Raw genomic sequence first — 24,939 nt, 5'->3', positions numbered from 1 at the left:
CTTCACGGTACTCCTCCATCATATGCCCTTCACATAAACAAGCTTAATTAAACACCGATTGAAAGAGACTGAAATCTGAAAGCTACCCATCTGTGAGGTTCTAGACATTTGTGTGTAGTTACATTTCAAAATGATTCATCCTGATGGATCCAGTAATAAAGGTGTGAAAAAGACCACTGGGTTACTGGGAGCATAGATTTGGGAGTTGGGGAAAGAGGAGGCTGAGGAGAAACCTCACCTCCCATCTTATCTGCTGGAGGACTAGACTGTGAGTCTAATGAGTTAGACTCTCATAGGTGATGGGAGGGAAAGAGTAAAGACGCTCAGTTTCCTATTTTCTCTCTGCCTGCTTGACCATCTGTTACTGCTAAACAAGCTAGAGAAATGCGCAGGGAGAGAGCTAAGATTTCTACGGACTTAATCTCTCTCTGAAGTGGGGTGAGGAAACTCATCGAGCTAGAGGCGCCTTGTCAAACGTAGAGAGAACTACTCCGTCTGATAGGTCTTGAAGACGCTCATGTTTTAAGACAGTATATAAAGATCGTTAGTTACCACCAACGGAAGGGGAACCTTTTCAGATAAATGTCAACACGTGTTTTCCTTTCAAGTCATGCTGTCTGTGGAGGATCTCCTATTCAGTAAGGCTGGCCCTGTCTACCTTAGAAGATGAGTCCACGAGTGTCTTAGTTAGGGTTTCTATTGCTAGGGTGAAACACCATGACCAAAAGCAAGTTAGGCAGGAGAAGGTGTATGTGGCCCACACTTTCACATTGTAGCCGTCTCTGCAGGAAGCCTGGACAGGAACCTGGAGGCAGGAGCTGATTCAGAGGCCATGGAGGAGTGCAGCTTCCTGACTTGATCCTTTTCATTATAGAGTCACAGAAGCATGGTCAGTAATGACCAAGCAACACAGTAAATACAGTGCAGACAGTAAATGCCTGAAAATATCCTCTAGCAAAGCTTTTGATCTAAAACCTTTAAATCGAGTCTCAGGTAGAACTTTCTTTAAAAACAAATTTGACAAGGGCCACGTTCTTCCCCAAAATATTACAGGAACAGTCTCTAGACCATGTAATAATATTCTTCTCCTCTGAAACCTCTTGAGCCAGGCCCCCACAGTTCAAATCACCCTCAGTGTCACTGAGGGTGCTTCAACTAGGATGGTCCGCTTATCCCCACTAAAAGCATTCAACTGCTTTCCTATTCCAAAGTCCCAACGGCCACATTCCTCCTAACAAAAGTATCAAGCCTATCACAGCAATACCGGAGTCCCTGTACCAAATTCTGTTTTAATTAGGATTTCTATTGCTGCAAGGAGACACCAATTGGGGCTTGCTTACGAGTTCAGAGGTTCAGTCCATTATAGTCACGGTGGGAAGCCTGGTGGCATGCAAGGCAGCCATGGTCCTGGAGAGGTAGCTGAGGGTTCTACATTTGGATCCACAGACAGCAGGCAGAGAGAAACCATTGGCCTGTCTTAAGTGCTTGTAACCTTAAAGCCCACCCCCAGTGACACACTTCCTCCAACAAGGCCACACCTACTCCTACAAGGCTACATCTTATCACAGTAGCGCCACTCCCTTTGAGCCTATGAGGACCATTTTCGCTCAAAAACAACGACAAGGATACTCTTTCTTCCTTCCCAAGAAATCTAAAGTTAATAGCCCACAGAAGGGGATGTTTTTATCCCACTGAAATCCAAACACTACTCAGGAAAAAAAGGTTTACCTTTCTCCATGCAGGTATGGGGCAGTTTGGACCAGCAACCTAACTTCCGGAAAGCAAGCAACTTCCGGAACTGAGGTAGACAGCATACAATCCCCTCCACCCCCAGCCAGTCCTTTACCTACAATGTTTGCCAGAACCACTGACATTGAAAAGTAGCTTTGCTAAAACAGGAGTGGATATTTAAGGATGAGGAAGACCCACTCACTCACATTGATCCATAATACATTTAAGGACCAGAGGGTAGCTTTAGGTCATCCCGATGACTGAGTAATGAGAGAGAAACCCACAGCCTCTGCCTTCCCCGAGTTTCCTCCAGCGCTACGTCCAGTTGTGTAGAGCCTGATATGGATGAGGAACTTAGGAACAACCTCAACCAGGAGCTATGGGTGCCAACTTCAGAGTGAAGTTCTCATTCACTCAGAAACAGGAAAGAGATGATAGGACTGACAAATGCTGAAAACATAAAAACATTGAGGGTAAAACTTCTGATAAGGCCCTGCTGACACACCTTTATAATGTGTTTGCCTCTGTGTTTATATACTTTCAACCACTCCTTCATAGGGCGACAATTTTTTTTTCTATTGTTAATCAGAAAAACGAAAAATATGAAGATAGCCCAGTGCCTTTATCTAGCCTAGCTGGCCAATTTCTTACTCTTGATAAAGTCCAGGAAAAACTTTCCTTCAGTGTTATGACTTGTTATTTATAGTGAGGTAGCCATTCTTAGTGCTGTGGTCAAATATGGAAAATCCTCTAAGGACTCTCTTTTCCATGTGAGCTAAGAGAGTTCAGAATACTTCAGGTTGTCTCATGATGTGATTAATCTTCAATTCATTCTGAGAGAACAGTGCCCACCAATCACTTGTTGATGTCCTTGTTTCTGTACACTGTCCCAGAGGACAGTGGGAATTTCCCTAGATGCCACAAGTATACCCACTAAACTCAGACGAATGCATCTTCCATTCAGCTTAGGAGGACAGTGAATCTACTCATGGTCACTACCAAGCCATGTGGTAGAGGTGAACTTTGACAAGGGGAGAGTTGGCATGAAAAGGGACAGCAGACCTTAGACTTTAGTGGGAATATTTTTCTTTAGCAAAGTTTACAGAACATGAGACCTTGTAAAGATGCTGCTGGCACCCTTTTTGGGTCCTTGAGTAGGGATTATGCAAGTGAGGGAACCGGAAACTTAAATCTAAACTTTTTTAGCTCTGTGTTTCATTTGCACCTTAATTCAGCATTGCCATAATTGTTATTGTTGTTGTTATTACTATTCTATTGTTTATTGATAACCACATGAACTCAGAACACAACAGGCTATCAGTGTCTCACTATCTCAATCACTACTTGATTCTTGGAAGGCTTCCTGGAGAAGGTGGGCTTTGTGAGTTTTGGAGACTCTTATTTTATTTTTAACACGTATAACCATGTCTAGTTTTCTTTTTGGCAAGGATGTATAGCTATAAGCTGTCAGCATATAGAAATCAAGATGAGGCGGAGGATATCTGATACATTCCTACTTGCTACGGTGTGCAGACGAGAAGGCACAGGCTTGGATGGTTAAGATAATGGCCAAACCAATTTAGTTTACTGAAAGTCTAACAGTGACAGATTTTCTGGTTTTGTTCTGGTTTAGACCATGTTTGCTTTAGAAGGAAAATAAGAACTGCAAACCTGTGTGTTTAGGGCATTTCAGTTTCCGGTCATGTTGATAAAGAGATCTCTCTGCATCAAATTATTCTACAGAAGAAAGCTTACTCAGTGGATACACAACAGCAAAGTTAAATCTTTGGTCCCCAGGCTAGTGAAAACTAGCGCTTTCTTTTTTCCTTCGTGGGAAGCTGCTCATCTTAACCCACTGAACTGGTACAAAAAAAAGAAAAAAGAAAAGAAAAGGAGACCATGGAGGGAAAGTCTAGATTTTCCTATGAGAAATTGTAATGGGAAGAAGGTCTGGGACAGGGGACAGATTCCTACTGTAGGTAGTGTGCAAGGCTCTAGGAAGGCAAACGGGGTGCCAGAGCACCCCATAAACTAGCAGTGATCCCTGAGCAGACACATCAACAAAGATACCAGTGGTCCTAGTGTGGAACTAGCATATAGCTTTGACTGACTCCTGCCTGTGGTGACACTGTCAGGTCTCCCAGCTTCCCAGGTCTTCTTGGGTCTAAAACTACTGTGTAAGCCAGTGCCTCAGGTTGAGGATGGAAGAATCCTTGTACCATGAAGACACAACTGTGGACAGCCTCTCTCCACCTCCAGCACTGTAACTGAGGGCTGATGACAAGACAGCCTAGCCGGACAGCAAGAGTCTCCCATCACGGTACAGGTTGAACCTCTGCTGGTATCAGGCTTCTCCCTACAAAAGGAACCACAGCTACAGCCAAATCCACATGCTTTCCTTCCACCCTGTAGACAGATATCTTCCTCTTTACCCATCTACACCACCCACAAGGGTTTTTCCAGACCTGGCCATAATGGTCACACCTTCCTCATGACTTCCCGTTTGTTTCAGGAAATGGGAAACAGTTCCAGGCACAGCTGTGTGAAGAGTGTGTAGAGGGTCTCTGGGGAGCTTGGAGGGTCCTCACTGGCTCACAATAGGTCATGTCCTTATCCAATCTGCTGGATTCTGTTCCCATCAAATTGGTGCTCTGTAAACATAATGCTCATCGTCAGCTTGACCAGATTTGAAATCACACAGGAGACATACACCTCTAACTGCCATTGAAAGAGGCCCCAGAGACTTTTAATAGTAGAGGTCAGATTGACCCTGAATGTGAGCGGCACCACCTCATGAGCTGAAGTCCTGGACTGTTAGACAGGGAAAGGGAGGAGACAGTGGATCCTCAGAGTTCATCTCTCTGCCTCCTGGTTGCGTTCTCTTGTGACCAGCTGTCGCACACGCCTAGCACTAATTCTTCTTCACCATGATGGACGGCGACTTTAAACTGCAAGCCAAAGTGAACCCTTATTTCTAATTTACCTACTCTGTTGAGTGTTCTGGTCACAACGATGAGAAAAAATGGGTAATACTGTGGATAAAGGAACAGATGACACGTTAGGATTAAGGGAGAAGATCCGGGCAAAGCTGTGTGGGAAGAGTGTATAGCTTAGAGGGTCCCCATGATCCAGCATCTTCTCATTAAAAGCCTTAATAAGGCAGGGGGCTGTAAGCGCATACTGACATCTGACAATGCCCGGGGTCTCTTGATTAGGAGCCAGGACCCTGCCACTCAAGAGTAAGAAACAACTTGGTTTAAGAAGGAAGGAATTAATGGCTTTGTTGGGTGCAAAGGACACTGTATTGACTTGCATAATAAAGAAAGAAATTTCAGAGACCAGACCCAGAATGGGACATGAAACCCACCAAAGACCCAGGAATCCCTCCCCTCCCCTCCTCTTCTCTCCTCTCTTCTCCCCTCCCTTCCCCTCCCCTCCCCTCTCCTCTCTCCCCTCCCTTCTCTCTCCTGTCTCCTCTCTCCTCTCCACTTCTTTATTTGCATTCCTTCTCTTCCCAGCTCCCCATAGATGAATCCCCAACAACTCCATTCTTTCTCTCCTCTTTGCACTTCATTTCCACTGTATCTATTTTAATATCCTTCTATTTTACGTCAGAGAATTTTTCTCCATATATCAGAGAAAATAGCTCCTAGCAACTCCAGACAAATGCTTAATGTTTTCGAACTAAGGGGGAAAAAAAGAGTAGCTTTTTACCTCCAACTGAGATAGTCTGCAATAAGTGCCCAATTAAGCCTGGACCCTGTGCATCTTCCTTTGGAGAACCACTGTGCCCAGGCATGTTACACAAGTCTTGGCCAAACTGTGTGAAGAAGGAAACCAGCCATCATGACTGACAGCTCTGTCACGGCAATGAGGATGTCTGAAGTAAGACCTTTGGCAGCTTACCACACTAGCAAAGAGAAGAGCAATGGGGTAAAGTCTTGCTGGAGGTGGGGAGCGTGGAAATAATTACATCAGTATGGGACAGCAGCAAAGAGCTGCCTTCTGGCACTCCCTGGGCTCCTAGGCTGTCCAAGCTGACCTGTGCTCAACAGCTCCTGCAGTTTTTAATTCTGGCCTGAGAGCTAAGCTTCAAATAGCAGTTCCACTTCCTGTGAACGTTGGCTGTAGGTCCCCGAGACCCTGAGCATCCCTGGGATTCATAGACGTTCTCTCTTTCCGGGCCTATCATCAAGCCTCACTTGATAGAGTCTGAGGACCTGATTTTGATTCTTGCCTTAGTGTCTGATTTATAAAGTGACTCCCCTCTTTGGAGGTCGCTGTGAGAATCACGGAGAAGGTGTGAAATTGTGGGATGGCAAACTGTACAGTGCCAGGGAAGCTGAGCTTGCTATTTTGAAGTTACTCACTCTTCCCTCTGAGGATCTCACGGAATTTGTTTGCACTGGTCTCTTCTCTCCGATTGAAAATAAAAGTTATGCTTGCTAATTACCTTCAAAAATGGTTGCTCTTTTCTAAAACTGATATGCATATGTGGTTTTCAAGACAACATAATTGAGTAAACCAATGATTAAACCTAGTCTCCTGGTCACCAAGAAGATGTGAGATGTTTGATTTGAACGCATACTAATGCAAACATCTCACATTTTTGGTGCTCCACAGCTACAGGGGGTTGCTTTTGGGTCTGACGAGACTGCTTAAAACCTCACATTCCCGTGTCACTATGTTGTTGATTATTTCAATGAAACTGGTATAGAAATCTAATATAATAATATAGTATAATGATATAGCTGATATAGAATATAGTATGTAAAAAGACAGTATGCGAAAGCGATTCAGTTTTTTTGTTGTTTTTTTGTTTTTTTTTTTTTTGTTTTTTTTTGGAGCCGAGGACCAAACCCAGGGCCTTGAGCTTGCTAGGCAAGTGCTCTACCACTGAGATAAATCCCCAACCCGCGATTCAGTTTTTAACCCTTTCATCTCCTCCTTTCCAATTTGCAAAAAAAATAATAATAATAATAATTTTAAAAACCCCAAAAACTGTTCTAAAAAAAAAATCTATTGCTGTCAAAAGGATTTTTTTTTAACTAAAAGAAAAACAATTTGTTTGAGGAGGGATCCAAAGGCCTTAGCAGATTGCCAGAGGCATCTGTAACATCCCCGGAAGGACGCAAACCTTTGTTTTGGTTGAATGTCACATGTTGTACCTGTCATTTTCTCGTCATTGTCTCCATTTGGTTTTTTACATGTATACATAGAGTCTGGCTTTGCAGCCCTGGCTTGCTTTAAACACTTCATTTCCCTGCCCCGGCCTCCCTAATGCTGGGGTTGCAGCTGGGCCCCACCACATCTGGCCTGTGCCCTGGTCCCGCTCCACTTCTGCACGGTGTCCTAGGAGGCCTTCTGACCCATGTGAAGGCTGATTTAGCTCTGCTGCGGCTCTCCATTGCTGCTCCACCTTTGAGCCTCTCTTAAGCTAGCAGATGCAGGCGCACTTCTGCCTGCTGATCTTAGGCCATCTTCTCACAGGGGAGAGCTGCTCCTGCGCTGTGAGCCCTGAGCTCAAGCACAGGGATTTCCAGTGGGTGACTTGAGGTGTAGTTACTGAGCGGGGACAAGTCATTAAAGGGTGGTCTTCTTGGGAGGGACACACTAGTTCCCTGCTTATAGGCTGTGTTGGCTTGAGTGTCAAGTCGACAACACACCTAGGAGCTTAATAAGGGACACTCTTAGGTGTGTCTGTGAGGGACAATTTCCAGGGACACTTGGCATATGGGACAGTAACTGAGGGAAGACCATGTGCCCTAAATGTGCAGAATACCACTCAATAGGCTGGGGGTGGGGGATGAAGATGGAGAAAAGCAGGAGACAGAAGCCCATTCATGTAGGCATGCTGTCTCACTGGGTCCTGTCTGCCGAGGGCTAAACTGTGTTTGCTTAACTAGGTGTTCCCTGCCACGAGGCTCAACTTAACTACAGGCCCAATTCAACAGAGCCAGTCTATTGATGACGGAAAGCTCCAAAGGCTTGAGCCGAAGTAAAGCTTCCCACATTTTCAATTGTTTTTCTCTGGTATTTATCATGGTGACAGAAGACTAATCAACAGAGAGCAGATACTTGGGGAATCAGATCACAGGAAACACCCAGAAGCAGATTCATTCTTAGACCTGAGCCATCCAACTCAATGCTGGTCTCGTTGGTTCCCACTATTCCTTCAGTTCTGGTCTCCCTCTGGCTCAACTATCCAGTAACGGAGTGTGTGTCGGAAAGGATCAGGGGGGCAGGAGAGCTGTTGGCTGTTCAGACTTGGAGCAAGGATCTCCTGTGATGAGATCTCCCACCACCCACTGATGCTCAGGCCACCTGGTGCTGGCTTGTGCATCCGCAGCTCATCGCCATCTCCAGACAAGCGAGGGTCATCCTGTGGGTACGCCAGCCGCCTATTGGCTCAGCTAGCCATATGTCTGAGGAAGAGACCAATCTCTTAGCAATTCCTTCAGCCTTCGTCCAGTGTGCCTGCCATAGATAGCGCTATGTAACAAGGAAGTCCATCAGCTTTCTCCTCTCTTAAGAGCCCCTCTAACTCTTGAGAGGTTCACTTTCCCTTAATGTCTTGCTCTCGTTCTTAATAAAGCTTGCTTCTACTTTGCTTATACTGGTGAGCTCTCCAGCTTCACTCGTTGTGAGCTCAGGAGCTACTGTCTCAGCTTCATCTTCAGTAACCACAAGTGTCTCTCACTCACCCTGGGTCTTTGGATGGAGCACAACTGGGCCTGGGAAAACCTATCATGTTCAAAGAGTCTTAACCACCATCTCCGTCAGCTCCCAGTTCTGACAGCTGCTGATTTTCCCACAGTTCCTAGCTACAGCTGGCCCATTCCCCCTTAGCTTCCCCTTCACTGGGACAGCCTTCAGCTTTCCAGTTTCAGGTCCTTCTTGTCTAATGTCATTTTCTCTCCCTTTCTCTGTCCCTCGGGATCTATACCTTTTCTTTGCTGTCATCTAGTGGTGTTTTGAAAAGAGGAGATTAAAGGGCATAAACAACTGGTGACATTTTTTTCTACGTATTCTGTTTTGCCAAAGGTTTCTTACTGGAGCCTACATAAAAGTAAAAATAACACACGATCAGGATCAGCCTCATAGTAAAACTTCTTGGCACCATCATATCCAGTGTGGTATTAATTTCACATGATCTAACGGGAAATGATCTACATAACAAAATGATAAAGGGAAAGCCAATGTTTGCTCCCCAGAGGTAGTTAGAAATATCTATCACCTCCACCGAAGACTGCCAGGAATGAGGGAAGAGATGTGACCCCACCCCCACGCCCCACCCCCAACACCAAGGTATTCACCTTCTTAATCCCAATGGCTCCAGAAGCTACCACCCTGCACTTCACCTTGACACAAAGGTTTGCTTCCTTCTTTGCATACACTGGGGATTGTGGTGGTTATTGGATGACAAAGGACCGCTGGCACATCTGAGTGGCTGCCCCAGAGTCTGTGCTCTAGCAGACTCCTCGGTGTGATCACTTTCACCACCCTCTCTGCATTGCCATGGAGAAGCCAATGGCACAGACATGGGTTTTGACGAAGAGATCAAAGAGATCAAATCAAAGAGATCAAATTAGGTTGAGAAGGACAGACGAGAAACCTGTCAGCTTCCCTTGCTAAAAAAGAAAAAAAAAAAAAAAAAAGAATGCAATAGCTGGGAAAAAAAATATGAGAGAGACCTGGGTAAATGTATGCTTCCTGAAAGTGAGAAAGAAAAATGTGTGTTTCCACAGCACTTTTCTTCCAAGGGATGACACCTCTTTAGTGTTTCTCCACAAAGAAAGCATAGGCGCAAGACACAGGCGCTCTTCCCCTGAGCAGCAGGTCCATGGCAGACAAGCCGATATTTGAAAATGTGAAGATAGCGCTCTCTAGATGGACAGGAGTTGTTTACTTCAAAGGCTGCAGCTAGGAGGGATGGAGGATTTCTCCCAAAGCCCTGTGATGGACAGTTCTCATTGATGGCTTCTTAAGCGGCTTCCAGTTGCCGATACCAAGACCTGTTCCTGCAGCCCTGCTCAGTATCCACCCGATGCTGAGCTTAAGAAATGAGAGATGAGCCAAGCACAGAGAAATGAGATGCTAAGGCCCAGACGCTGTTCCTATTATAAGCAAATGTTTTCTGGTCCAGGATTTTTACTTAACCCTATGTGTGCTACCGAGACACTACTTCTGAGCTATCTAGCCCTGGCTTCATTCTTACTTTTCCTTTTATTTTCAGACTGGGTCTTGCTAAGTTCCCAAGCTGTCCTGATCATACTCACCAGCCCATGCAGCCCTCAAATGTGGGATTCTCTGGTCATAGCCTCTGGAATAACTGGGGTGACAAGCCTGCATCATGACACTGACTTACAGATTTTACATAATAGGTATTATACTTGTAACAACCATGTTCTTGGAAGGGAGGCACTTTTATAACAATGTATTTGATTGAAGGGCTCTTTTACAAATAATATCGGAATGGCCTAGCATCCAAAACTGAGAGAGAAAATGTCCTGATGAGGAGGTGCAAGGCTACCAACTCTAGCCTGAGCTGCAGGCTTGCTTTTACACAGACAGAGCAAAACCAGCGCAACTGGCCATACTCACTCAGTTGGTTGTGATGTACCTGTCCATCTCTTCCGAAATGGAGCATTTCTTGCTGTCCAAAGGGAGGGGGTTTACCCGGCTCAGGGAGCCAGAGGAACTCAGTAGGTAGAAGAAACTCAGACAGCATGCGTAGGGTTAGCAAGGCCCCTCTCCCCAAGGACACAGAAGCAGCAAACGGTTCCTGGGGAAGAGACTCCTTGGTGCAGCTTCAGCTCCACTCCATGCAGGTGGTGCAGGGATCCAGGGATGCAGCTTTCACCCATGGTGCAGTGGATTCTGGGGAATACAGCTGTCTTTGGAGTCACTGCAGTCTTGTAAGTAACCCAATAAACGCATTGGCTCACCAAACTAGACTTGGGTAAAATCACTTCTTCAGTCTTATCTGGTGTGAATAACCATTTGTTCACAATAGGTTCTCCACCAATGCAATATAGGCCAGATTAAACCAGATTAGAAGCAGATAAGGGAGGCTTATTAGACTCTTTCATTGGTCCTAAGGAACAAGACGAGGGAAATTGTGCACCCAGGCTAAGAGAAGGGGGTTTTACAGGTCTTAGGCAAGGCACAATGACATGTCAGCTAGGACCTAGGATTGTGCCCAAAAGCTGAACCCCTGGATGGGTGCTCTTAGGCAGGTTGCTGGAAATGCCGAGGCGAGGGGTGGTCACAGCCTAGAGGTTTTTTTCCCATGGGGGCGGTGAGGGAAGGAGAGCAGAGTGGGGGTTGGAAAGTCCCAGATTCTGTTGGGTGAGCAGGGTTTCCAACCAATCAGTTCACATCTCCTGCAGGAAAAGCCACACAGCACAGCTTCCTCGGGACCCTTCTGTGACTGCCTAACCCTCCAACAGAGAGATGCAAAAATGGAGAAAATTCACAATTCTGCCAACACGTTGGAGGTCAGTGAGAACTGTGGACAGGGCAGTAGACACAGTTCAAAATCTCCTACAGGAGTAAAGGAGTCTGCAATATCAATCTTAGGGTAAATGACTGAGATTCCCCCTACCCAAGAAACTCGCTCTGCATAAAAGCTGTTCAAGGGCTGCCGATGCTTAGCAGTGTGGACCGAAATGGTGGGGGAAATGATTGGGGGAAATGATGGGTACGTTTCTCTTTTCTAAATTTAGGTTTAATTTATTAGATTTCTACCCAAAACAGACTCTTTCCTAAGACCAGGGATGCCATGTGAGGATAGGAAGATTATGCAATGAAAAACTAAGATACCTTCATGGTGTAGGACGTAGATACAAAAGGAATCCCCCCACCCCCGCCTCTGCCCAGTTGTGCCTATTCCCAAATGCTGTGGTCCCAAAGCACTCTCTAAAATATCGACGACCAAGAAATAGGCCACCCCAGCTGATGTGGTTACCTTCTACGCCCTCCAGGCCTCTGACTAAGCACCACACCATTGTCAGAAGCAGGAGGCCCTGTACTGTGGATCCTGTACATTGTCACCAACTTGCTGTCTCATAGGAGTGACTTTCTCCCACAAGCACAAGGTCACACTGACTTCTCCCACCTGGCTGTTTTGGTGATACAATTTCAATAGGAATCCAGCAGACCACACCTATCTCTGAAGACTTGAGAGGAAGATCCTGGGATCTCTTCCCTACTCTCCATCCTGTGAGGGCAGACACCATTCCTGGCTCCATACTGGGGCACACGGACTACATTCCTACAGCTATCGTCTGGCCAAACCTTGTCAGCAAAGCTAAGGAAATCTGTCTTCACCGGAGCTCACTCCTTCTGCACCTGATAACACACCACCATGGGGCTCCCCAGTCCTATGTTGGGTACCGAGACGTATGATCAGAAAAATAGACATCTGCACCTACAGCACCTCCCACCCATGCCTTGGCACACTTTGAAGATCCTTTTCCAAACCTAGTCCCTCTTCTCAACTGTAATTGGTCTCCAGCAATACTACCTGGGGGATGAAGGACTCTTGCCTTCCCATAGGCGTCTTTGTTTTTCTTTTGTTTGTTTTGTTTTGTTTTTAAGATAAAGGCAGTTTGAAATAATGGGTCAAAATTACCTAAATATCCATTTAGACTTCTCTGTTGGAGGCTAAGACCTCTCTGTTTTCCTTCTTGCTTCCTCTATGTATAAATAGTGTTGTGTATAGTTGGCTTCCCTGATTAGAGATGATGGTAGTACCTCCCTAAAGAGCAAATGAGGACATTGAGGACAATGACAGCAGTGAGGCTTCACTCCCTTCAGACTGGTCTAACTTGGTGTCACTTTGCCCTCATGGAACAGCCAAATGCCCTGAACCTCACCTGACCCTTCGTCGTATTAGTCCGGCCATACTATTGTGACCAATAATCATAACAGATAACAGTGGTAACAGCTAGCTCCTCTGAACATAGAATACACCACTCTAAGTAGCCTCCACATATCTTGTTTCATCTTCCTGAAACCCCTCTGAAGTATGGCCACCATCCGTATCCCTGCTTCATGCTGAAGCCGTGAGAAGTTATCACTTGACTTGGCCCAGGTCATACTGCAAGAACTCAGACTCCGTGCACATGAGCCCTAGAGCACGTGGTTGCAACAACCCTATGAGACTTTAGCAAGCCACGCCTAGCTCAGCTAAAGTGCGTGTGGAATCGTGTGCAGATCTTCAAAGTCTATCTCCTGATAACTCCGTGGAGTTTCGAGTGCTTAGTCTACTCTGATTGCTATGACAGGTAGGGACTGGTAGCCAACTATAAAATGTGTTAGCACTCTGGAGGCCGGGAAGCCCAAGATCAGATTTAGAGATGGTGCCTTCCTATTACATTTCACATGGCAGAAGAGGTGAGGAAGCACCCTTGGACTTCTTGGGATGTGCATTTTGTGTCTTAATTGCTTCCCAAAGGCTCTACCCCATAGAAAGCATGAGGATGCAACATAGGAATTTTGGGAGGTCACCAACACCCAATCTACAACATGGAGTCTCTGGTTGGAGTGTCTCTGGATGGTTTCTCCTCCATGGTGGCACTCTGCTGCTACTATGCCATTCCCTCTGCAAATGTTCAGAAGGCTATCAAACAAAATGTCTCCCTGGGCTCCCCAGGGTGTCCTGACATGTGCGCTGTGCCCCCCCTATTGCTCTTTGAAACTGGGTAGGCATCGTTGACACCAGGCCGCCACGAGCGTTTTGACAATCCATCACTTCTCTTCTCTCCACCCCACAATCCTCACACGCTCAACCATTCCACATGTCCCTATGCTAATTGCCCTTTCCAAAGTTAACATTTCCAAATGGCAAGATAAGTTCCGTGTCATTTAAAAGGAAAAAAATACGCATGCTTGAAACACGCCATGAAAATGGTGCCCCTCCCGTCTTTCTTCTGTAATGCCATCCGTTCCCCTCCCTGCAGAAATAGTGAACTCATGGGGCCTCTTGCTTCTCGTTTTCCCAGGGAAGGCAATTTCAGTCCCGTCCCCGGTGTTTCATAACATCGAAGCTTAACTTACACACTTTCAACCGGAGGGACGGCTGCTTGCTTTTGTTTCTCTCTTCCCTCAAGAAAAAGCTGCAATCTCAGTTAAAGGCTTAAGCAGACTTAGCAGCCATCAGCCTCATACGCTCTGGCCTGCCATAAATAGTCTTTTTCATCAGAAGCTGCAAATCGCAGCACGACTATAAACCAGAGCCACTCGGACAGCTGCCCACAGCACTGAGCATGGTGGTGCCTTGCATTTAGTGGCATTTAATGAAGATTTGTTGATGGACTGGTTGATCCAGGCCTCCTATATCAGATGCAGACTCTGTTTCTTACGTTTTTGTCAAGGGATTGTAGCTAAAATTTAAAACCAACTCTATGACACCAAACCTCTCTATCCCCACAGCCTATTGTGTCTAGAATCTTGTGTTTTGTTAGGAAGGTTCTGTGGTCCCAAAGACTAGGAAGAAAAATAAGGAAGACCCAATCAGTGCTCCTTAGCCAGTAAACTGTGGCTCAGGGGCAGTTTGTCATGGTTGTCTGGAAGAAATAAGAAAGCCCTCAGAGCTCTCGGGATCATAAAAGGGAAATTAATTGAGAATTGATACGTAGAGGTATGGAGGCATATTTCAGTGACAGAGCATGTGACCCAGCACGCCGAGTTTTAGTCCCCAGCGCTCTGGAGGGAAATGTATTGTACAGTTAAGGGCTTTGGAGTCAAGAATTCTGATCCTGCTGTTCTTAGTCCTGAGGACTTATGAAGGTAGCATTTCTGTGTGATGATTTCTTCATCCAAACCACTTTGCTGCGGGATGTCTGCCAGGACTATATAAGAAATCACGTGACAGTCCTTGCAATGGGACCAGGTATTTGGAATGCATCCCTGTTGTTTTGAACAATTAGTTGTTGTGTGCATTAGCTTTTCATCCCTGTAACCAAATGCCCAGGATAACAGCTTGGAAAGGAAAGTTTGGCTCACGGTTCCCGGCCATGGTCAGCTGGCTCCTTTGCTTTAAGCCTGTAGCAAAGCCGAATGTCATGGCAGCAAGTGAGTGGTAGAAGAAAAAAAGCACAGCCCACAGCCATGAAGCAGAGAGAGGGAATTTCATAGCGATGGGCTATGATATCCTCTCCCTCTTTTTGTTCCAGCTGGGACCCAAGTTTATTGTTGATGCTACTGACATGAGAGGTAGACCTTCTCCACACATTTAACCCTCTCTTGAAATGCCCGCACAGGCACTCTCAGAATCTTCTAGAGGCCTCTCAACCCAACCATATCGATAGTCAAGATTAACCACCATAGAAATGCGATGGAGGAAACCGTACTGTGTGGTTAATTTTATGAAAGTCAAATGCATATCGGCTATAACTCAGATAACCAGAATACTCAGTGCAATGGAACACCCTACTCTCCCAACAAGACAAAAAAAAAAAAAAAGATTAGCGCACACAGCATGGATAAACATGCTGAAGTGAGCAGAAATGACGTTGGAGTGTGTAATAAGCCAATGCCATTGGGATCCCGAAGCAACAGCCGTGCTAAATCACAGCTATGAAAGCATAGCCAAAATGTATAAAGTAAAAATCTCAAATCAGGTATACCATCCCCCCTCCTCTCCCTCTCCCTCACCTTCCCCCTCCCCTCCCTCTCTTCTTCCCTCCCCCATCCCCCTCTCTCTATATATATATACATATATATTCATCTTTCTCTTAATTTATCTCTGTCTCTCTCTTCTCTCTCTCTTTCTCTCCTCATTTCTCTCTTTCTCTCCATCCCCCCTTCTCTTTTCTTTGATGCCAATGCCACACCCTTGCACATGTCAGGTGAAGTCTTAAGTCACACCCCCAGCCTTTTCTGGGCAATGCAGAAGAAAGGGGGCTGACTAAATTATTGCGTTCCTGTCTTGGTCATCAAACTTTAGTAAAGAGTGGGTTTTTACAGTTTAGAAGTAGCTCAGTTCTTGTGAACATAAGTATTGATTTTAGAGCACAGGCAAGGACATTCTTAGAAAGGTAGATGTAACAAAGCTGTGAGCAGGGCTGAAACGGATCCCCCGGGCAGTGACATGACACGGTAATAAACTCATCGAACCACCAGCAACTCAGAAATCACGAATCAGGACAATGAATCGTTGTGCTAAGATTTATAGGAAGGCAAGGAAAAGGACTGTTTCTGGTGGCTGTACAGGGAAATGACAGTGGTCAACGAGGTAGATGTCCCTTCTCAGCCCTTGGGTGGCTGTGACATCATGTTTGGAGGATGTCTCAGAAAGACTTGGACCATCTGAAGAAATGCTTCAAGTCTCTCTTGAGCCTTGGAAGATACAGAGGCGAACAAGATTGGTCCTGGAAGTCAGGAAACCTCTGGACCTCAAGGACACAGCTGCTGTGAACACAGTAGAGAAAGGAACAAGATAATTACAACTGGGGCAGCCACAATGCAGAGAAGGCAGGGAGAGGCAAATTCCCACCATGAGGATCAGAGAAGGCAGCATCTGAGCGGCCTGGAAAGGGCAGGAAAAGTGATTTTTGGGCTGAGAAATTGTGCTGCTTTTCATCCATTCTTCATTCCAGCTATCCCTTGGTTCACAGTAGTTACCAAGCATCCTTCTATCTACTGGCTAACAAGTACTTATCAGACACCTCCTTTCTGTCCAGCTCTGTGTTAGAAGTCTACAGTAGAATTTGAATACAAAGCAAAAATCCCTGTCTTGGAGAACCACTGAGAAGACAGACATCAACCAAAGTATTCAACCTTCAGAAATAATTGCAAACACCATAAGGAGTGTTCAAACACCTGTCTGCAGAAATCCAAAAAGGCCTTGCCAGAGAAGTAATGATAGGGTGGAATTCCAAAGGGTAAATTTAAACCACCCAAACACAAAAGTTTACTTTAGTATGCCTGACAGAGAAAAGAGATGAGCTCAAGGTCGGAAAGAGTGTGATGGGAATTCAGGGTTACACACTCCAGGAAGGGGAATTCCATGTGGAGAGCAGTGTGGAAGGCAAGCCAGCAGGAGTTAGCAGGGCAGATAGGTTCCTGAAAGCATGGTTCCCTGCATGGAAACAAGACTCAGGGTGGCAATGTGAAAGCTTTACCATAGAAATATGTACTTTGTAAGAGGTTAACAGTAGATGAATCAGGGATCCATCAGGAGATACAGAGAAAGAGGCCTGAGAAAGTAGCTCTCAGTGTCTTAGTTAGGGTTTCATTGCTGTGAAGAGACACCATGACCAAGACAACTCCTATAAAGACAACATTTAATTGGGGCTGGCTTACAGTTTCAGAGGTTCCGTCCATTATCATCATAGTGGGAAGCATGACAGTGTTCAGGCAGGCATAGTACTGGGGAAGAGGTCAAGAGTTTTACATCTTGACCAGCAGGCAACAGAAGGGGACTGTCTTTTGCAGGCAGCCAGGAGGAAAGTCCACCCCAACAGTGACACACTCCCTCCAACAAGACCACATCTACTCCAACAAGACCACACCTCCTAATAGTGCCAGTCCCTGTGGACCAAGCATTCAAACACATGAATGTGTAGGATCCAAACCTATTCAAATCACCACAGTCAGGTTGAGGGGAACCTGAGTCAAGAAATACATGGGGTAAACCAACCAGACTAGAAGGTTGTGGGGAGTTGATAGTGGGAATGTTAAAAGAACTGACTTCCAGGACTTGTTAGCTATCCAAATACCTAGACAAGAACAATGGGAAGGGGCCATTTTGATAGAGAGATGAGCTGTGGGTACTGAGAGGTGTTAAAATTTAGTCTTTTTCATTAGACTATATGCCAAGGGCAGGGACTCCCATTTTACACAAAATTGTTCTCTTGATCTTTAGTGACTGGTGCAAGTATTTAGTAACTGTATGGGCAGTAGGTTAAGTGAATGAGTCTGGTTTGGAACATGTAACATTTGAAGACCTTTAAGACACTGGAGAAGTAAAAGCCAGAGACATGGACTCGTGTTGTCAAAGAGAAAGCATGGGATCAAGAGAAGAGACTAGGAAGAGAAGAGACCCTGAGCCAGGAAATGAACTTCCAAGCCAGGAAGAGGAAGGAACGACACAAAGAAGACCAGGATGAGCTTCCAAAATCATGAGAGCATTTCAGCCAGAGAGAGTCATGTCCACTACAAGTCAGAAGAGAGCTGGGATCATCCAAGACCTTGAAGATCTGCTTATGGAGTGGAAGGCAGAGGGGAGGTGGTGATCAGTGGCAGGCAATGACACCATGACGTGGAGTAGACACAAGTCAAGGAAAGTTCCGAGGAGAAGAGGAGGAAGGGCCTGGCACAGGAGTTACAAAGGCTGGTGTGTGGGACCTGGAGAAGGGCCAGCACCCTTGCTGGCTACAGTAGTGGCTCTTCCGCTCTCTCTGTTCCCTTTTCCTTCTCCAGCATCCCTTGGTAGAAGGCAACAATCAGGAAGATGTTAGTCTCAACTTGAGTAAAAGATTTACTGAGGACTTTAGAACAAAACAGAGAAAGATGTCTATACAAGGACTGGAAATACAGATCTGGGGCAGAGTCAGTCAACTACAGCCAGAAGGCAAATCTAGACTTCTGTTTTTCTACAGCTAGCCTGTGAGATAAGAGATCTTACATTCCCTAAATGGCTGAATAAAAAACAAAAGAAGAATAGTTTGTGGTGTAGTAAGTATAAAAAGTTGGTACTGCAGTGAGAGTTTGATACAACTCACTGCCTGTGGAATTTGTTTAAAATTGCATATTAACTGTACAGCACAATGCTTTTCCTTTTCGTATGTAATGCACGCTGAGCACATGCACTTCTGTTTCTCTCTGCTGTCTGCTTTCATGACCTGATTTCTTGGGTTATTTTGTGTTGTTCTTTCTTCTCTCCCTTTTCTTTGTTTTTCTGAGCCTGGCTTATTTCACTTAGTGTGGTAAGTTCTGCTTCTATCTGTTTTTCCTGCATAGGACAGAACTGGCTAAACAAACAAAACACCCATTGGGAGTGTGTGTGTGTGGGGGGGGAGGGGGTGTGTGTGTGTGGGTGTGTGTGTTTATGTATGTATATATGTGGCATGTATGTGTGTGTTTTCTTTATCCAACAATGAGCATCTTGGCTTGTCTTAGTCTATGACAAGCCCCATGTGAATCCTGTGGGGACAAGTGTGGATGTGCTGGAAACTTTATGCTTACATACCTTGCAGTAGTGTAGCTGGATCATAGGGTAACTCTTGGAGAGAACGCCATGCCAACTTCCACAGCAGCTGGCCTTCCTTATATTTCTGTCTATGGCTGCTTTTACATTATTACCGAGCTGAAGAGTTGCAGAAACTATTTGGCCCACATAGCCTAAAATAATTTCTATTTGGCCCCATATAGAAAAAGTATGTCAATCCTTGGTCCAGGACACAGAAAAGAAACCAGAGCATTTGCCTATTGGCCAACAGTATGGAAAAAAAAATTAAGTTTAAAGGGACCGGGTCTCATTGTGCTTTACGGAAAGCAGGAGACTGGCCGTCTAGGGGTGACCTCTGTGGTAGACTCTCCCCATTCTCTACATATTCTCTCATGCAAGTTGTGTCTGCCATCCCTTTCAGAAGGCTGCCTGCTGCTGAGGTCATGAAAGGGGTTCTGCAGGCTGTGTCAGGACTCACTTTCAAGGAAACATTTCCTTTACTAACTGAGGCAAACAGGGCTTCTTGACTTCTCTTTTAAAATACTCCTCACCACGGTAATCAGATGGTTATCAGTAAAATTCTTGGTTCGGTGCCTATCTCTCCCACTACACCGGAGGCACTGTGGGAGAGAGCATGCTGCTTGACTCAATCTTGACTCTGTTGTTTCCCCGATACTAACTGTGACTCACCCTACCCTGGCCTCAGTTTTCTCATCAGTAAAATAAGACAGAATGTGTACCTCTAGGGGTTTGAGATTCCTGAAGTAATTCATGCAAAGCACTCAGGATCTGTGCTATCTGTAGTAGTTATTTTGTTAGGCCCTGTGTGGTAAAGGAATTGTGCAAAAAAGGATAAGACTTGGATTTCAGGGCAAATAGGTATGTGGTCAAGCCTTTCGCTGAAGCAGAAGAGTTATAGAGGGTTTCCCATGACTGGGGTGTTTGAGAACACTCAAGTGAACTTGCAAGGCTGGTAAGTAGAAGTGAAGTTAAACTGTGTGAGGAGTAAGGTAGGGAATAGAGGGGTGTGTGGAAGTGTCTGAAACATCTGAGTAGACTGGGCTGTTTGGAGCATCGTAGGTAGAAATGCCTGGTGTTTGTTATGTCTGTGGTATAAATATTTTTTTTTAAACCTGAACCCTGAGAACTGAAGTTGGTTTGTCATTTTAACTATGGAATAGCCAGAAATTTTAGGATGATACCAAGAATATAGTACATGCTCAACAAACACCCCAACTACATGTTAACTTAGAAATCATCTAAGGGGTTATCACAAAAACTATTGCCAATCCTAGATATCACCAGCAGTTCCCTATTTAATAGAGGTATACTATTCCAAACACCTGTGTCTTGTTGCTCAAAGGAATTCTCTAGTGACAAGAACAGGCTAGCCCATTCATGGATCAGAATTAAAGTTCAGAAAAGAGCTACTTTGAACCACTGAGGGATAACAATTGGTGGGTAAATATCCAGTACCTCCAGTCATCAATTACATGTTTCAGAAGCCATGTTTGTGGCTAGTAAATTTGGCTTCATGATCACCACATAGCACCCAGGGTGCAGGTTCACAAAAGGTAGAAACTACATTTCAATCAGCAAAGGGGTCACCAACATCTGAACCCAGGGATCTAAGATGAATGAGAGAGAGAGAGAGAGAGAGAGAGAGAGAGAGAGAGAGAGAGAAAGAGAGAGAGAAGCTCTTGGATCACCTCATCCTCCAAGTCTAGGCCTTCGAGAATGACACTTCCTAGAAGCAGAATAGATGATTGGTTATTGGTGACATCATATCAAGGGATAGCACTATGGCAAAGGACTTGGCAGTTAAGAACAAGGTACCTCAGAGTTAATTTTCTCCTCTGGTCCAAAGATGAACTTATCCAACTGCTTGCTTCAGAGAGCCCAAGAGAATCAAAGACGTGATTTTTGGACAGAGATCTAGAAACATAGAAAAAGAGATCTACCAGGGCATCCTTAGGCCTTGGGTTTCATTTCCTCAAAAGCCTTTTAGTGGGGCTTCAGAGAACTGGTTCAGCAGTTAAGAGCACTGACTGCTCTTCCAGAGGTCCTGCATTCAATTCCTAGCAACCACTTGGTGGCTCACAACCATCTGTAATGGAATCCAATGCCCTCTTCTGGTGTGTCTGAAGACAGTGACACTGTACTCACACACATAAAATAAAAAAATAAATCTTTTTTAAAAAGTCTCTTATTAGACAACTCTAAGTTGCTAGTAAATGCCATGTTCCCTGATAGAACTGGAGAGGGGGGTGGAGAGAAAGAGAGGACAGAGAGAGAGAGAGAGAGAGAGAGACTGAGACTGACAGAGACAGAGATAGAGACAGAGACAGACAGAGTCTAAGGGAGGAGAATGCATTTGTCTACCTGTTCCATGTCTAGCAATTGGCCCTTTTCATATTTCTCTTTGACTTTCTACCTAAGTCTTAAAATAACTCTACTTTATAGGTAATAAATCAGGATTCTGGGAAGATGAATAACTTATTCATATAGCTAATGAGCAAACGTGCTGAGGATTTGTCTCTGTGATTCCCAAGTCCATGGACTTTTTACTACACCCCACCCAGCTCTGCTTGAGTCAGGAAATCCTCCCCAGTGATGTCATAAGATGCTATTGGTCCCAAAATGTCCTTGCTAGAAAATAGAAACCAGTATTTTAAGACTACAGAGTGAATTGAAATAATCTGACTTGGCTCCTAGAACCTTTTATTCTGATATAATCCAACTTCTCTTCACCTCACCCATGAGCACATTCTATTTCTGGAGTGGTAAAGGGGATTCCCCCACGCAAGACATTGAGGCCATAAGGAAAGAAAAGTCGAGCTGAGAACAAGAAAATGAAATTCACCAGGATGCAAACAGAGAATAGGATGCCGCCATGGCAACCACCCAGGAACATATGCCATTTGGTTTCTTCCCTAATTACAGGGAAATATATGTGTGTCAACACTCTCTCTCACTGAGTACACTGGAAAGTGCTCCTGTCAGCGCTTACTAAACTACAGGCACAGAAAATATTTAATGGATGAATAGATTCTCCCTCTCTCCCATATCCTCTAAACCTAAGTGGTTGTCTCATTTCCCTGTAACTAAGAGACGTCATGATGACACTGTCAACCCCGACTACTGCATCTCTGAAGGCTTCCTTGGTGTTGGTCACCAGCCTTTTCTCCCGTCCTTATCTTTTCTTAGTTCAAGTTCTCTTGTTCCTGTCATGGTATTGGCTCAGGAACTCTCTGAATCTCCTTTGCCAACCTTTCCTTTGGGATGCTGAGTCATTTATGGTCTGGAAAGGGAATAAACTTGGATTTCACCCAATTGGTACTGGTTTCTAAGGATTAATAGTCACAGGCCATGGCTAGAGGCCCTACAAACTTCACCTCATGTGACTCTGTTATGATGATCTCTACACATGGTGACTGAATCTGTGGCCTCACAGAGAAAAGGAGCTAAACTCAAAACTTTATAGCTGTGAAGTTCTCCTCCAGCATCTCTAGGACTTTGATCCTTAAAAGAGCTCCTGCTTCGATATCATAGTCTATCCTAGAATATCTGTAAACATCACAGGTGAGCAGACTCTTGGGACTTCTCTATCTTGCTTTGATCCAGCCCTTGTTAACTCTGTGACAACTATGTCAAATTGCTTTAAGAGTGATTCTTGAAACAGGTTCTGGCTGTAATGGAATTAAAGGAACCAACTACCCTTGTCGTTAAAAGTTTTATATGTACAGTACTGTGCAATCTTATGAAATAATTGTTTTCAGATACTAGAAAATAATTTAAATGAGTCTCTGGGTTTCTACTTCTAACCTTGCACCAGACCCCAAAACAGGGATGAGAAATATCAGCAGAGCATGGGAGCCTTATGGGCTGAAGGAATGTGGATCAAAGCTAAAGGAGAGGATGTGGCTGGAGTCTGAGGGACAAGAATACCAAACAAAGAGCTTCAAGGAGGAAGAGCATCTGTTAGGTCACTGGGTGCCCCTGCATCTTTTGATATCTGTACACCATGACCACCTAGAGAGCAACTACCAAAGAATATCTACCAGAGGTCCATGAGCTGAAGAATGAATAGATCCTACATGTGCCTGGGAAACATTCATGTTAATAACCAAGCAGCAGGAAGAAAGCTTGCTAAACACCGGGGGAATTCACTAAACACCGTATTGCTTTCCTGTCTCAAATTCTGGTAGAGTATCTGACATAAGCAGTCTACAAAGAACAAGATTAATTTTGGCCCGCCATTTCTGAAGATTTGGTGCATAATTGCTTGGCCCCACGTGGTTCAGCAGACCATTAGAGCATGTGCTGCAAAGGTTGTTCTTCACAGGAAGCAGAGGGAGACAGAAAAGTATAGTCCCCTCAAACAGTCCCACAGTCAAAAGCACAGAAATTATTAGGCAGACATTGTCAGACTGGACCAAAAATACCCTTCTGTACACTTCAAGGAATCCACCTTCTATACCCAATTGTCCACAGCTTAAAGGTTGTGAGGAGATGACGTACTGTGCAAACCCTGGGCTGGAGGAGCTGGAGTCGTATCACACCGTGTAAGCTTTGAAGCTGTGAGGAATAGAACCGTGCTACTGCCTTAAGTATCTGGGCTAACGAGGCAGGAAGGTGTAACAAGTGTGAATAACAGGGCGTGAAAATATATGACACAACACTGACAAGGATGAGGGAGGAAACAGATAAGTTTAAATTAAAGTCAGAGTTTTCGATACTTTCAATAATTCATAAGACAGGCGGATGGAAAGCCAAAGAAGATTATAGACCGTTTAAGCATCACTGCCGGACAACCTGACCTAAGTGGCGTTCGCTCCCTGGATACAAGATGCACATTCTCTTCAAGTGCACATGAAACATTCAACCAAGGTAGGCCATGTTCTGGGTGTGCGTCAAAGGCAAAACTGAAGCTTCTAAAGAAAAATTTAAGAAAACCTGAAAAACCGTGGGTCAGATGAGGATTTCACAAGGTCGAAACATGTTAGCCATTTCAAATGACCACAATCAATTAAATAGAATTCATCAAATTTTATTTTTAAAAAATCATCTTCACAGACATGATTAAGGTAGTCAAAAAGATAAGCTGAGAGAAAATACAATATGTATGTCTGGTGACGCTCAAAAATATAGGAAAAACTCATAACTGAAAAGTTTAAAAACAAATTATCAATAACTACAGACATGCATATGTTTGAGTATATTCTTCAAAAACTATGGGGATGGCCAACAAGCACATCTTATCAAGGGTGTTCAGCATCTCTAATTATCAAGGAAATTCAAATTAAAACCATATAAAGGAGACTCCCTACCTCACTCTCTCATTCCAAACTAAAAACAACTAAAGCAACTCCAGAGATAAAAACACACTCTAAATGACTGGAGTTAACAGTCCACCTCACAAAGAATACACACTCTTCTCAGGAGCAACCGAAACCTTTCCCAAACTGATCACATCATATGCCACAAACCAAGCTTTCATAAACACACAAAAAAGGAAGTGATTTCTTGTATCCTATCAGACCAGAGATTTTTTTTAAAAAAGTAAGAAGAACTATAGAAACTATAGAAAATCATATATTGTTGAAGAAATCTTAAAGAAAATCCCCAGAGTCAAATAAAGGAAAACATACCTAGCTAACCCTGTGAGGTACAACCAAAGCAGTTCAAAGAGAAAATTTGCAGCTATAAAGACTCATATTTAAAAAGTACTATGAGGGCCGGAGAGATGGCTCAGAGGTTAAGAGCACTGTCTGTTCTTCTAGAGATCCTGAGTTCAATTCCCAGCCAACCCCATGTGACTAATGACCATCTAGAACTACATCTGGGCCCTCTTTTGGCATGCAGTTGTATATGCAGACAGAATGCTATATACATAATAAATCTCCTTTTTTTTTTAAAAAAAGTAGTATGATTTCAATAAACAATCTAATGATTCGTTTTAAGACTCTAGAAAGACTCAAAAAGCCAATTCCAAACCCAGTGGACAGCAAGAGACACTAAATACTGGG

General features: G+C 44.5%; 1 protein-coding gene across 1 annotated transcript in view; it reads right to left on the bottom strand.

Annotated features, from left to right (window-relative positions):
• Positions 1-24,939, bottom strand: part of Ces5a (carboxylesterase 5A) — a 306,059-nt gene that overhangs the window by 181,495 nt on the left and 99,625 nt on the right. The gene's annotated exons all lie outside the window — the stretch shown is intronic.

The sequence above is a fragment of the Rattus norvegicus genome, chromosome 19, assembly GCF_036323735.1.
Source record: "Rattus norvegicus strain BN/NHsdMcwi chromosome 19, GRCr8, whole genome shotgun sequence".
NCBI lineage: Eukaryota > Metazoa > Chordata > Mammalia > Rodentia > Muridae > Rattus > Rattus norvegicus.
The sequence above is the reverse complement of the archived record's forward strand: the minus strand, read 5'-3'. Positions and strand labels throughout refer to the sequence as shown.